Genomic DNA, 13,785 nt, shown 5'->3' on the forward strand with positions numbered 1-13,785 from the left:
CTCACAAAACTGTCTCACTTGGTTTGTAGAAACCTTGTCTCATATATTGAAACACTCTCCAAAAGACTTAACAACATCTAGCAGCATGTAAATAAAGCTCTGTAATTCACAATTCTTGTGTATTTTTCAGCCTTTTGTGTGATGATTGGTAAAGGGACTTTAGTAGATTGTTTCAGGATTGAAGATGATGATTCAAACTGTGCAGCAGTGAATATGAAATGAAAATTCATTATGATTTTAGCAGATGACCAGCTTATGCTTGGCATCTTAGATGTACTTTATTGTTTTTTGGTCACTGTGGCTTTCACATGCTAACACCAATCCCAAATTATCTCCTTTTGGTGCAGTACCTTGCATATAATCTCACCAACAAGAAATTCTGTAACTTATGTCTGTGCTTCCATAACCTGTACTTCATTTCAGTGCCTCTATATTAGCTTTTCTTATGGTGTCCCTAAGTTTAATTTTGATAGAGCAAAGACTATGTAATTCCCAGTGGAGAACGTGTTACTGCTTTCTGTGGAGCTAAAATAATGCCTGGTACATCCTTTACAAGGACAGAGTTCTGATCTCATCTAGATAGGCAAGTATTGCTGTGTTCCTTGTCACATTCACTTAGTAGCTGATTTTACAGGGTTCAGTACACAGCAATAGGGGCTGGGATATCTTGTGTCAAAATCAGGTCAAGGGACTTGATCAGCTACAGTTCATTTCCAAAGTGGGGACAGATGTGGTGCAGTATGTTCCAGGAAACTGGGAGTCAAAACTGAAATTTCAGCTGTTAATAACCCATGAAATACAATTGACTACAATTATCTGTATTGAATGTCACTATTTAATAGTTGACATTCATGAGAATCTGTACTGTGTTGACATTTGAACAGACACTGCATTATATTCATCTTCAGCAGCAACTATATAGATATCTGTATAGAGTTGCTGTGCATGTTTATGATTGTGCTGATTAGAGAAATGTATAAAAGTCAGGATATAGAACTGATTGGCTTGATGTGTGATGATTAAAACTGGTTTTAGCATTCTACATAAGATTTTAAAATGGTTAACTGCTGACTTGTTCTTCCTAATAAGCTCTTATATATATTACTGAATGAGTTTTGTGAGTTTCACTGCAGTAATAACCATTCTATATGTTTGTGATTATTTGTTTTATATATGTTGACCTCTAGGTCATATTTTGAAGTACACCATCTCATATTTTATCTGTATTCTTTTATTTCTTTGTTTTCAGGGGTTTTTTTTCATCTATTTTGGACTTAATTGCCTTCTTAATTGTCAAATGTCTTGATTTCCCCTTCTTTATTGTCCCCATTAGCAAATACAATATATTTTCATCGTATGTGCCTACTTAAATGAAGGGTTACCTTACCTTTAGGTATACTTGCAAAGAGAAAGCAGTCTGCTATCAGTTATTCCTACAGTGTTAATGTACACTGGGATACTCCATATTGTGTTTTAATCACTAATAAACATGTCAAATGAATCTCATTTCTAATACATCAGCAAGTACAAATACAAATAATATATAAGTTGATTTTGACCAAAATATGAACATAGTTTTAAGTCGTTGTAGATAAACTTTATAAAATACCTTGTATCCCCTCACAAAACGAGAGCTCAACATACAGCTCTTAAATGAGAGGGGCTTCTTTTTCTCTTCAAAGTTTAATATGCATTCTTCCTTTCTTTTGGTTGGACAAGCTGGTCCAAAGCAGTTTTTGCTGGCTCACCATAGCTGCTGTCCCAGGTGGTGCCAGGAGCCAGGGAACATTCCTGAAGTGCGGCAGGGCCTGATCCTGCAGGTGGCTGTGCCAGGGTGTGTTGCTTGTGCCGTTCCTCGGAGACAGTGCTGCTTCCATTTTAGGGCAGAAACACCAATGATTAGAATAGGGAAAACAAATTATTTTAGTAGCCTGCACTATGATTTACTTGAAAAATCAACTTGAAAATATCTCATGTTGATAATTGAATTTCTTTGTATTAAAGGGAGGAGGACACTGACACCTTTTGCAGTGCAATAGGCTGTGTATTTGGGTAACCAAGAGCTGTCTGTCTGTATTAAGCTTCATGTTACTAGGTACTTCATTTAGATCTAGTTTGGTTTCCTACTACCAGCTCTAATCCTAGTCCTGCTTTACTCCTAGCACTACAACTCTTCTGCAGCTCCTGCATTGTTTCATTACCCCAGAAATTCAGACACCTGTGGGGTACCTCCTCTAAGTCCTGCTCCTCAAGCGTGTTAAGATCAAGCAAAAAGAATTTATTCTAATGGTCTGAAAAGCCTCATAATGTTATGGGAGGACTACAATGTGTAATCATTCAATTTGTGTTTGTCTTCATACTCCAAGTGAAGAAAGAATGCCAGTTCTTTGGAGTAGAGGCCAATAATGATTTAATCATGAGGAAAAAGGAGAAAAGCTAGTTTTCTTAGAAGTAAAAGAAACCTTATGTCTCTGTCATATCTGACAGCAAAACAGTAGCAGAATGTTCTGGATAAAGATGTGTTGTGAATCTTCAGTGTTTTATTGCTGTAGAAGCCTAGTTGAAAGGCAACACAATATCCACTGCCCAGTACTACAGGTTATTTGCAAAGAGAGAGTCTGGATAGTGTGCCCAAAATTATAAATCTGCAACGTGATGATCAAAGTGTTCTTTACTAATAGAGAATTCAAGCTTTGGTGCCAACTTGAGCATGTCAAGAAATGTAGGGCTGGTAGTGCCCTGTGAAGTTAGTTTGTAAGGTTTCTATAAAATGTAAACTCAAGTGCTGCAGTGGCAGTAAGTTCAGCATCTCTGCTTCCTTTGTTTCATCACTTTTCTTTTTTCATTAGTTTATTAATGTTTATGTTTCTTGTGAGTCTGAGGGTTTTTTAAACCTAAGTTTATTAGGTTTGTTATTTTGTAGGACTAAGTTCGTATTTTTACTCAAATTTAAACTTTGTGATTAATCTGCATGTGTTCCCTTTTCAGTTCTGTGTGAATTGTGTTCTTTGTTATCATGCTTCAATGTGAGGGTGACTGAGCGCTGGAGCAGACTGGCCAGAGAGGTGGTGGGGTCTTCCTCACTGGAGATATTCAAAACCTGTCTGGATGTGAACCTGTGCAACCTGCTCTGGGTGACCCTGCTTTAGCAGGGGGGGTTGTACCTCCTTCCAGCCTGAACCATGCTCTCTGGGTTTTTTTGTTGCTATTCTTTTGTTTTGTTTGTTTGTTTTATCACATTGGGGGCTTTTGCTAACAGTTCTGTCTTTTTGCCTCTCTAAAACAAAAAACAATTTATAGTATAGTGTCCTAAAGTATTTTGACTTGCAAAGAAAAGCTGACATTTTAAAACATTATTACATAAGTTTAGCCTATGAAAATTGAACATTTTAAATTTATATGTTCATTGATCAGAATGCAAATAATAAGTTTGTGAAATTAGTAAGTTGGTCATATACAGAACAGGTCTCCTGCTATAAGTCCCATCAGAAAGAGGTGTTGCCTTCTCTGGAAGTGTCTTTCCTGTTAACATCAGCACACATGAGGGATGGATCTATGTAAGTAAATATGTAATAATAATCCTCTGTGGCATTTAAACATCTGGCATATGATTTTAAAGTGTGCACAGAAATTACCAGAGTTAAAATTAAATGCAGTTAAATCTGTGCAAAGCCTGAAAATAACAGTTCTGGATATAAATATTTAAACTTTCTTGAAGTCTGATGTATCAATTATGGCAGTGGTGAAGACAGTAGAAACTCCAGTGTTTTAACTGCCTGTGAAAATGGCACAGGGCAAGTGCAGTGTAATAAAGTCTTGCAACTTTAGATTGCACATATAAATTATTTTTATGCTGAGTGTTTAAAATCTAAAGCCATAACAGTTTTTAACCTCAGGAATCATGGAATCATGTTGATGAGAAAGAACAGTACTGTAAAGCCACTACAGTATTTACTGATTTATTGTCTATGACATACTGTATCACGGTTTAAAATGTTTTTACAGTACATCACAAGCTACCAGAGACATCATCACCCATACTATATATTCTGCATAAAGAAACTGTAGATCTGAAGGAGCTTGTTAGTGTAGATCTATTCTATTTGTTTTATTAAATGCCTGCTTCCATTTTAGCAAGATAGCAGTTGCTTTAGTTAGTTTGGGTTTTTTTTTTTTAATTGCCAGTTACCACAGACAGGTAGTAATTTTCTCTGCAGCTTCAGAAACAAGACAGTAAACAAATAGCTGATGAATACTGATGTTTTTTCACAGAGTGGATGCTTCCTCACTCCAAACTGTAATTCTGCAACACATCAATTTTTAGCCAGTAAGTAAGAGCAACAAATGATTGATTTATCCATATACTTTTTATTCCTATTAATTATGAATGTAGCTGTTTGCTTTAAAACATTACTCTTTGCAAGTAAAATAATTTGTTAATAATATTCAACTTGTTAATAATGAGCCCCGAGTTTGCTTTTTTTTTTGTTTTCAGAATCAGTGGGAAAATGTTTTTGTCACCGTATGCAAATATTTATGTACCTCCGTTGGAATGTTGTCCTTAACTCAGCACACTATATTATTAAAAGTGAAAGAAGTAGTGAGATGTAAAAAAACTTAACATGCTGACTTTATTAATACCTGATTTTTTTTTTTTCCATTTGAAGCCTTTAGAATGTATATTCTGTATTAAGCATATTTAATTTGGAGAATTTGTGGGAGGAAAATGCAATGAATAATTTTTTGGAGTTACATGAAAAATGTTGACAGGTTTGAAATACAGCATCCTAGTTTCCTACTGAGATTCATACTTACTACAATGTGATCTGGTGTATTATCTGTAGAGAATGTCTTGTTCATCAGACAAACAAAAAGATATTCAGCAGATTGTTTTATTGAACTCTTAATACATATGAAGAATCATAACGCCAGCACTTCTGCTACATTGTTGTCATTGAATAATAAATAATTGCTGTAGCTGCACAATGGGATATGTAGCAATGCTGATGGTGGCAGTCTAGACCTGAGCTGAAGTGGATTATTTTGAAACATAGAGCAAAAATGTACATACAGGGCTTATGTTTTTGTGGGAATCTATGCAAGGCACTTGATGGTACTTAGACTCCATATTTGTAAAAGTATATATAGTAAAGCACTCTTCTTCAAATATGGCAGTGAAATCAGTACTTTCACAATGAATAAAGCAACCTAGACTTGGTGGATAATTTGCTGATGCTGCATCCCCTTCTCTTCCAGTTTTGCTCCTAAGTGGTAAAAATGGGTTTTATTAGTACTTTCTAAGGGACTTAAATATTTTTAAGCATTTTTCTCCTAAATGAGCAAAATAATTCAGAAGTTTTTGCTATCTTTGATGAAAACAAAATTTTTAGATCCCTTATTTTGGTAATAATTTGTGACAATTAGCATCAAGGAAGGTTCTTATTAAACTTGGAGGAAAAACACCCAAAATTTACAACATGGAACTGCAGCACTGGTTGTCTGGAGAGGTTATGGATTCTCTCGTCTTTGAGTTACTCAAAGCTTGCCTAGACAGGTCCTGATCAACCTAACTTGACTCTGTTTGGAGTAGGGTGTTCAGACTTCATGACCTTCAAAGTTTCTGTGCAAATCAAGGTGTTCCCCAATTGTAGCATGGTTATTCCAGCTTGAGAGAAGGTAAGGTGCAGAAAAGAGTGCATTTAGCAAGACAGATCAGTAGTAGCTGATGACAGGAAATAATTCTGCATTTACATTGCTAAAAATGGAAAATAATTCTGCAATAATATTTTTACTAAGAGAAAGACTTTGAACAGAAAAAAAGTCTTTTAAAAGACTTTTTAACAAAAAATTTGAACCATCAAAAACAGTGAGCAAAATCCCACAGTTCTGATAGGTGGGAGTTTTTTTGCCTTAGACTTTAGGTGCAACAGTGGCTTTGCAAATCCTGTTAGCAGCAAAGTGGTAAAATTTCAACTACTACAAGGAAGAAAAGGCTAGAGGGGAAAGAGAAATGCTAGATATTTTCTAACTCTCTGCACATCTTAAAAAGATTACCCTAAAACTGCTAATGAAGTTATTTAAATGCTTGATTTAGTGCCCGTGTATAGAATGCATACTTTAGTGTAGGCACCTATGGTATCACACTGGCTGTACACTTAATATAAGCTGAGCTGAAGCCTAGCCATGTACCAGTCTAAAACTTAGTAGCTGGAGTTTCAGAATTTGGCTCAATGACCCAGCAGTATAGTTCCAGCTCCTGTTTTTCTTTGGGAGTATTTGCCTGGGTAAAAACTATGAACCTCTAGTAGTGTTAAGATAGAAGTGGAAGAACTTAGGAAATAATCAGTGTGTAATAAGTGTAGATGACATTCCTGATGTGCTGAGAAGCATTTGATCCCCCAGATATATACTTTCAAAATACCACTCCGTAATTTACAGTTGTCTGCCTTACTGATAAATGCTTTTTAAATTTCTACAGTCACTGCACCCTTTGACTCCATAGGTTGTAAAGCTTGAGCAGGAAAGACATTGCAGGAAAGAATTATGAGAAATGTGTAGTTTTCAGTCACAGCTCTAGTCTTACTATTTCTTTCTTACCTATATTTTTACGTAACAAGTTTCCATTTAACAGAGTTGTTTTTAAGCTTTTTACCTTGCCTCTGGCAGAACTGAAATGCCACTCTTCCAGCATATAGAACATAAGCTGTTCTTCACAATGGATTTCATGATTATGTTCTCAAAGTTCACTGTTCTTTAACCTTCAAAATGCCTACAAACTAATGTGTGAAAACTGCAGATAGCATTAGAACTACTAAAATAGTTCTTTCCAGTTCGTCTTTGACCTACATCACATGCTTCATTCATTTAAATATGCAACCAGCATTTGCATTCTTAAAAATAAATTCTTCCCTCAGATATAGATAAATGACATTCAGTTATAGAAGGGTTTGCCTGTGGATACTAAAGTGTGATATACAGTCCTAACCATAGGAAATCACTGTAATGTCTTTTTTAAACTACTTTGAATCTTAATCTGTGTTATTTAATGTATCTGAAATTGATGGGTTAATTGACATCCACCATGGAACAAAAATACTGTAAAGAACTAGACCACATCTCTTGGAGTAAGTCTTGCTTTCAGTGACTGCGCATCTGAGTAATTGAACAGATATAATTTATCCCCAAAATATTAAAGGTCAGGTTGTTAATTTTGGCTTAAATTAATAATTCACTCAGGTTTTACATTGCCTAGTTAATCTTATATACTTGCTTAATTACTCTTTGAATGGTATGGAATTTTTGAGGCTTGTAGCCTCTGGAAATTATTTTTAGCTGAATTACTGTTTTAGCTATTTATATCAGTAAACTGTTTTATCCCAAATGATGAGTAAAAAGGGGATATGCAATAATTCCTCATTTCTCTAAGTTGTTGTTGTCTTTCAACAGAACTCATGAAAAATCTCCTCCTTCCCTTTTATTCAGTGAGGCATTTACTTTTTCTTTGCTGTGACTGCATAATGAGTGCCTGCTGAGACTGTGTGTAATTGTATGCATCAAAACCATGGGAGCTCAGACTTTAATCATAGGTCTCTGTGCACATGGAAAAAAAAAGTTATGTGGGTGTTCTGCTTATATTGTGGCATTCTCCTTGGGAGTTGTTATCATTCCATATCATATTTTAAAAACATATATTTTTTTAAACTTTGATTGCATGTTGGTATGTGACTCAATATGAATCTCAGAAGACACCTGACCAACTGAATATATGATTTATAAATACAAAATTATAACCCATCATTCAGGAAAGGATTTGTATTCTGTCTTTTTTTTAAAAATCACATTTTTTGCTTGATTGTTCTCAAGCTTTTTGTATTTGTTCTTTGGTTTTTAAACAAAAACTTGAGTCTGCTTGATGCGTAGCAATTCTTCACAGGCTGTGTATACAGGTGTGCTGTTCAAATTCTCTCCAGGTGCCCAGGTGTAGATGACTTTTCCACATTCTGTAGTTCTTAGAATTATAGGTTAAAACCAGAAAGTTTCAAAATCCCATTGTACCATGAAATGTTACTCTTGCTATCTGCATATGCTGATGCTATTATGAGTGCTGGGGGCTTTTTCCAGCCTGGTTGGATGCCAGGAAGAAGTTATTGTATTGCCTGAGGCATAATAATGAGGGCACTATCTTGGACCTTTAGTTTCTCAAAACTGAGAAAGTGAGGAGTTTAGATGAAAGTTCAGCTTTCAAAGCAAAATCCAGTTGAAAAAATAAATTTTAGTGTGTTAATACCTATGGCTTCCCTTAGAAGTATCAGGAAAGATGTACTGAATATCCCTGTCAGCCACAGAAGGTACTTTCCTACATCTTACTGCTTTGGTTAACAGGTCTTAAAGAAATTAGCAAACAAATAGCCGGAGTTTCAGTTCTTAGCTATATTTCATGTTTTCTAAAGGACAGATTCTGCAATGTTTCTAAAATCTTGTCCTTTGTTGGTCCTGTTGAGGGGACAGATAGAGCAATCACTCTGGATGACAGCCCCAGCAAATGCTGTGTGAAAAGCTGATCAGCTTATGATGTCTTTAGGAAAAAAGCTACCAGAATCAGTGAGCCTCTCTGACAAGACTTAAATTACTTTCGCTTTTGTAAAAGCTTTTGATTACACAGCAGCTGCCAAGATCTAAACATCCCCACCCACTTCAAGGCAGTTTTTCTAGTTACACACTTGGCAATGTTTGTAATTTTTCATCTACCCCCTAGCCATAATAAAAGGGTTTGCAGTGTTGTTTTTTTTTGGTGGGAAGAGAGGGGAAATACTGGTATTTAATTGAGAGATAACTCACAGGGAAGTTTCAAAGAATTGTGTGTGCAGGTAAAGAAAATTCCCTTTTCTTTGCATGCTGTGACAAGCAACTGTTTTGATCTTCTGGTGCCATCTATTTGGGAGCTGACTGCCATATAAATACAGCATATTGAGTAGGTACAAGGGATGTAGTGAATTAGTACTTTTCTCACTAATATCACTTTGTTATTCTGTTTTACAATCCAACTACATTTTCACAGAAAGATAGGTACATATTATATTAAGAGATGAAAGATTCCTTATTGATGATAATCAGTTTCTAATTAGACTGTGTGGTAGGACATTGAAACAACTGTTAGGAAATTTTATTCAGGCATTGAGTTGTACCTATATTTTTTTTGTCAGATTTATAGAAGTTTATATTTTCAATGCCTAGAAGTTTCTGAAATTAGTATTAATATTAAAATAGAAATGAAAGACAAATACTATGATTCAGTTAACATATAGTGCATGCTGGTATTGCTTTAAATATTAGTGTTATAACAAGAAAGTTACTGTTGGACCCCAAGTGAAAGCATTTGCAGCAGATAACTTCAGATGTTTATTTATCAAACGAAAACCAAGCTCTCAGCCAGCCCTTTTAGATCAGTCAGGTTTCATTAGCCTGTTTGATATCTTGCAGGTTCTTGTCTAGCTACAAATGCCTTTATGTTGAAGACAGGAAAACAGACATTGGTTTATTCTCTTACCTATATTCACTGGATGAAAGCACATATATTCAGAGATCCACTGCCTGAAGCAATGCAATGAGAGAAGTTTAAGCTCATAGCATTGCAGTTTGGTTAAAAAAAAAGGAAAAAGTAACAGCTTTTGAACATATTAAAGATGCATTTATTGCTCTGCTTTAGGGATTAAGATAATGTAATTCTAACTTGTGCAGAGGTCTGTGATTGCTGTGAAAAGCTTGCTTTGTAATTTATGCACTGTCATTTTTTGGGGGGGCACTCGATGTTGCAATGTACAAATATGTTTTGACTACTTTTTAAGGAAAAAAATGAAAATGAAAGTGTCAGGATTTTTTCTTAAGCTAACATGTCAATCACCTTTTGAAATGATTCTTTGAAAATTTTAAGCCATTTTAATACAAGAACCTTTTTTGACATAGTACAATGGATGAGTGAACCCGTTGTCAAAACTGCATTTACTATAATATGACATCCTTATAATATCTTTGTCATCAAATTAAGATCAAATGCAAAAGGCTAATGAATACATTCAGTATTGAAGTGTATTTTCCAAGGGTTAAGTTTTCATTTCAACGGAAAAAAATTAGAGATCTGCATGCTTACACTATGGCTCCTCCATTTTTAAACTTCCCTTTAATAAGGAAGTATCTTGTGAAATTTGGCAGATCCCTCCATAACTATGAGATAATAACTATATATTAACCATATAAACAGTAAAATCCTGTTGTAGTTGGTACCGAATTATCTGACTTTTATTGCCACTGAATAGAAATGCCTAGTCTGGCTGCTCATAGAGTTCATGCTTGAAATTCCAGAAATAGCACTATGGAAGTAGACAATTTCAAAGGGGGCTATTCATCATCAGAAAGCTTTTTGACTGTTTGCTGACTGTTGGTCTTCACACTCTTTTACATTTGCAGTTTTCTTTGAAATCACAAGAGGCACATACTTTGTAAAGAATGTTTTTTATGCTTAAAAGGTGGGTGCCCTAAATCATCATTTTGTGATTCAGAATTATGATTATCCTTGGAAAATGTGGATTACTTTAAATGTGAAGGAGAGATTGCTTTTAATATATAATGAGGAAGTATTACAGTAATGCTTCACGTCTTTGCTTATTGATGTGTGTGTCCCATATAGTGCTTCTTAACTAAATAGTAACAGAATGATACATATAATGTCTGTACCAGTATTGTCCGATAATATCACTTACTAGTAAGTTCTCAGGACCCTCTGCTAGATAAGTTTATAAGTTGTCATGGTTTAAACCCAGCTTGCAACTCAGCCCCACAGGGCCACTCACTGGAGGAGAGAATTGAAAGGGTAAAAGTGAGAAAACTGAGTGGGTTGGTGTGGTGGTTTTTAGCACTAGCTAAAAATCACTAGAGTACTTACTCATTTCTTGCTGTGAGGTATCGATTAGGAGAAGGGCCAAATAGGCTTAAAACCTAAAGGGAATAAAGAAACTTTATTAATAGGACTACAAGAGTAAGAAACCAGAGTAAAACCTCCAGAAACCTTTTATCCCCCCCACCCAACCTTTTTCCTTTCTCAACTGACACTGTAGAGACAAAACCTGGGATGCTAAAGCAGTACCAAATACATGATAGTCTTTTCATTAGTCTCTGTAGGGAGAGGAGTTTTCTTTTGTCATTCCATGGAGAGTTCTTCACAGGAAACAATTTTCTGTGTCTTTTCATTTCCATGACTGGCAGCCACCTGGGAAAAAACTCTGCCATCATGCCTTCCTCCCATTTTTACACCACTCTGAGGTGTGTTCATGGGCCTTGAACTCAAGGGGTATTATTTAAAGGATGAGTTACTCAAAGGTAAAAGTTTTCTTCATCTGTCTTTGTGATCATCTCTGGGAACAGAGGTTTTCTTCTCTCCCTTGGGGCAAAGGGTCTTCAGCAGCTCTCTCTTTCTCTGTTCAAGCATCTCATGGGATCACAGTTACTCCACCATCTACTTAGCTCATCAATTGATATCTTTGCTCAGATTTACAGTTTGAATAGTTCATTTCCCCCAATATTCCTTAATGAATTAAAGAAGTTATTTTCCAGAACATTATTGTCCATCTCCATGCCCCTACCAAAATAATATTTCAGCTTATTAAAGCATCTCCTCATTCTCATTCCATCTGAGGCTTAACTCTTTTTTTAACTGACCTTGATGTTTCATGTTTTCTTTTACATGTTGAGTTCCCACTTTCCTCTCTCTGGAGATGGGATTAAGTCTGCAGGCCTCATCTGTGTAGTGAAAACTTTAAATCTGGCCCAAGCCATGCAGGTCTTCATGGTGTCTCATGGATTTCAGGTGTCTCTCTCAGCCCAGCAGCCACTGGAAGGCAGTGGACGGTTTTAGGCCTGGAGCTGTCTGTGCAGGCCATGGGGAGGTGAGAGGGTACCAGTGAGATGTCAGCAGCTGTGGCCTGGCCCAGCCTAGGGCCACAGCAGAGCCTGCCCAGGAGCTGCTGGAGTCTGGCCCAGGCCCCCAAGGCCGCACGGGCCATGGGGGAGTGGGGCCAGCCACACCAGCGCTCCGATACCTTTCAAGGTTGGAACAAAGAGAAAAGCAGTTACCAGGCTTGGGTTTAAAAGGTGGTATTCACAAAGGTAATCTTACTTTTCAGTGGTCTAAAATGCTGTCAGTTCTCAAAACTGACTAGCTATTGGCCTGATCTTAAGCGGAGAAGAAATTCCCAGCAGCTTCTCTCAGAGAAATCACTTCCGTGGATATTTCCCACTTTTTTTCCTAAATGCCAAACTACCACAGTTGAATAAAGGCAGTTTAGCAGGTAAAGCAAAAGCCATGTGCACAAGAACCAAGGCAAGAACCTTGGCAAACCAAGGAATTCATTCCCCATTTCCCATGGCAGGGAGGGGCTCAGCCATCCCCAGGACAGCAGGGCTCCATCACCTGTAACAGTGACTTGGGAGGACAAACACCATCACTCCAAATCTCCCCCACTTCCTCCTTCTCCCCAGCTCTATATGCTGGGCATGGTGCCATATGGGCTGGGATATCCCCTGGGTCAGCTGGGGTCAGCTGTCCTGGCTGTGTCCCCTCCCAGCTCCTCGTGGAGCCTCTTGCTGGTGGGGTGGGTGAGGAGCAGGAAAGGCCTTGGCTCTGGGTGAGAACTGCTGAGTGATAATGAAAACAGCCCTGAATTATCAACACTGTTCTCAGCACAAATCCAAACCACAGCCCCAGACCAGGTTCTATAAAGAAAATTAACTCAATAGAATCATTAAGGTTTGAAAAGACTTCCAAGATAATCAAGTCCAGTGTTCAACTCAATACCACCATGCCCACTAAACCATATTGTGGAGTGATAGCATTTTAGCTATCCCAACCAAAACCAGCACCTAAATGGTGTTAGTTTTGCAGCAGTGGAAATTGAGGCACACAAGGTTATTTGCGTTCAGATGGCAGAGCCAATGTGCATGCCTTCAAATCATGTACTTTTTTACAGTAGGAAACCTGTCATCTTGCACACTTTGGACAGCTCTTTCAGTTGTTATATCATGTTCCTCTACAGCCCATTTTCATTTTACTTGTGTCCACCCAGCTCCAGAGTAATTGTAGTGGCACAGAATGAATTCCCTAGTTGCCTTCCTCATTTTTGTCACTTGGAAAGTTGTATTCCAACTGATTTTCTGGACTTTTCAGTAAATGTAGAGTAATAGGGAAATAAGGTCACAGAAGGCCATTGAATATTGTAAAGCATATGGAGCATGGTTGCTAGAATCTGAGAAGTGTGTTGAAGATACTCCATTGCTGCATTAAGATTTGCAATGGAGTAGAAGCAAAAAGATGTGGAGGAAAGTGGTGACAGATACCTGTGCTGCTTTACAGGGGAAAGGAATCCCATAGGGCTTTCCCCAGCTGGTTGGTAATAAAGGATTCTTGTGATTGATGTCTCTGTGGAAGTGGCATGCATGGGAGAAACATTATAATTTTGTGAGTAGATGGAGATGCCTGGAGTCTTCATATTTCTTTCATCCCAATCAGTTCAAGATGCAGGCACAGTACTAAGCATAGCACAGGAGTCAATTCCTTTTGGTAGTGATTCCCCTTGCACTGCCTGTCACCTGCTAGTGGTGCTGCTGTACCTTGAAAGACTTGGGAAAATTGTTTTGGAGTGGCTTTCTTCTTTTTCTCTGGGAAATCCCACAGAATTCTATCGGTCAGTTACAGACCTGTTTTCAAAACCTACATGCATAATAACAGAAATACAT

At 37.1% G+C, this 13,785-nt stretch overlaps 1 protein-coding gene and 1 long non-coding RNA gene across 19 annotated transcripts in view; one reads left to right on the top strand and one right to left on the bottom strand.

Annotated features, from left to right (window-relative positions):
* Nucleotides 1–13,785, top strand: part of MAMLD1 (mastermind like domain containing 1) — a 256,179-nt gene that overhangs the window by 3,932 nt on the left and 238,462 nt on the right. Inside the window, exon 1 of one of the 17 annotated variants that reach the window (XM_086850512.1) lies at nucleotides 12,051–12,159. The exons of the other annotated variants lie outside the window; for them this stretch is intronic. The gene's annotated coding sequence lies outside the window, so the exon portion shown is untranslated. Of the gene's footprint in view, nucleotides 1–12,050; nucleotides 12,160–13,785 lie in introns of those variants that run through there. 17 annotated transcript variants of the gene reach the window in all.
* Nucleotides 23–11,795, bottom strand: LOC111928501 (uncharacterized). 2 transcript variants are annotated; one of them, XR_002864134.2, is made up of 5 exons: nucleotides 11,713–11,795; nucleotides 10,940–10,992; nucleotides 10,758–10,846; nucleotides 9,548–9,591; nucleotides 5,195–5,264 (listed from the first exon to the last, which is right to left on the bottom strand). It is a non-coding gene; the product is annotated as an uncharacterized LOC111928501 (long non-coding RNA). The 2 variants fall into 2 exon arrangements; XR_002864135.2 differs by lacking the exons at nucleotides 5,195–5,264; nucleotides 9,548–9,591 and adding an exon at nucleotides 23–1,867.

The sequence above is a fragment of the Cyanistes caeruleus genome, chromosome 14 (genome assembly GCF_971803275.1).
Source record: "Cyanistes caeruleus chromosome 14, bCyaCae1.hap1.1, whole genome shotgun sequence".
Taxonomy (NCBI): domain Eukaryota; kingdom Metazoa; phylum Chordata; class Aves; order Passeriformes; family Paridae; genus Cyanistes; species Cyanistes caeruleus.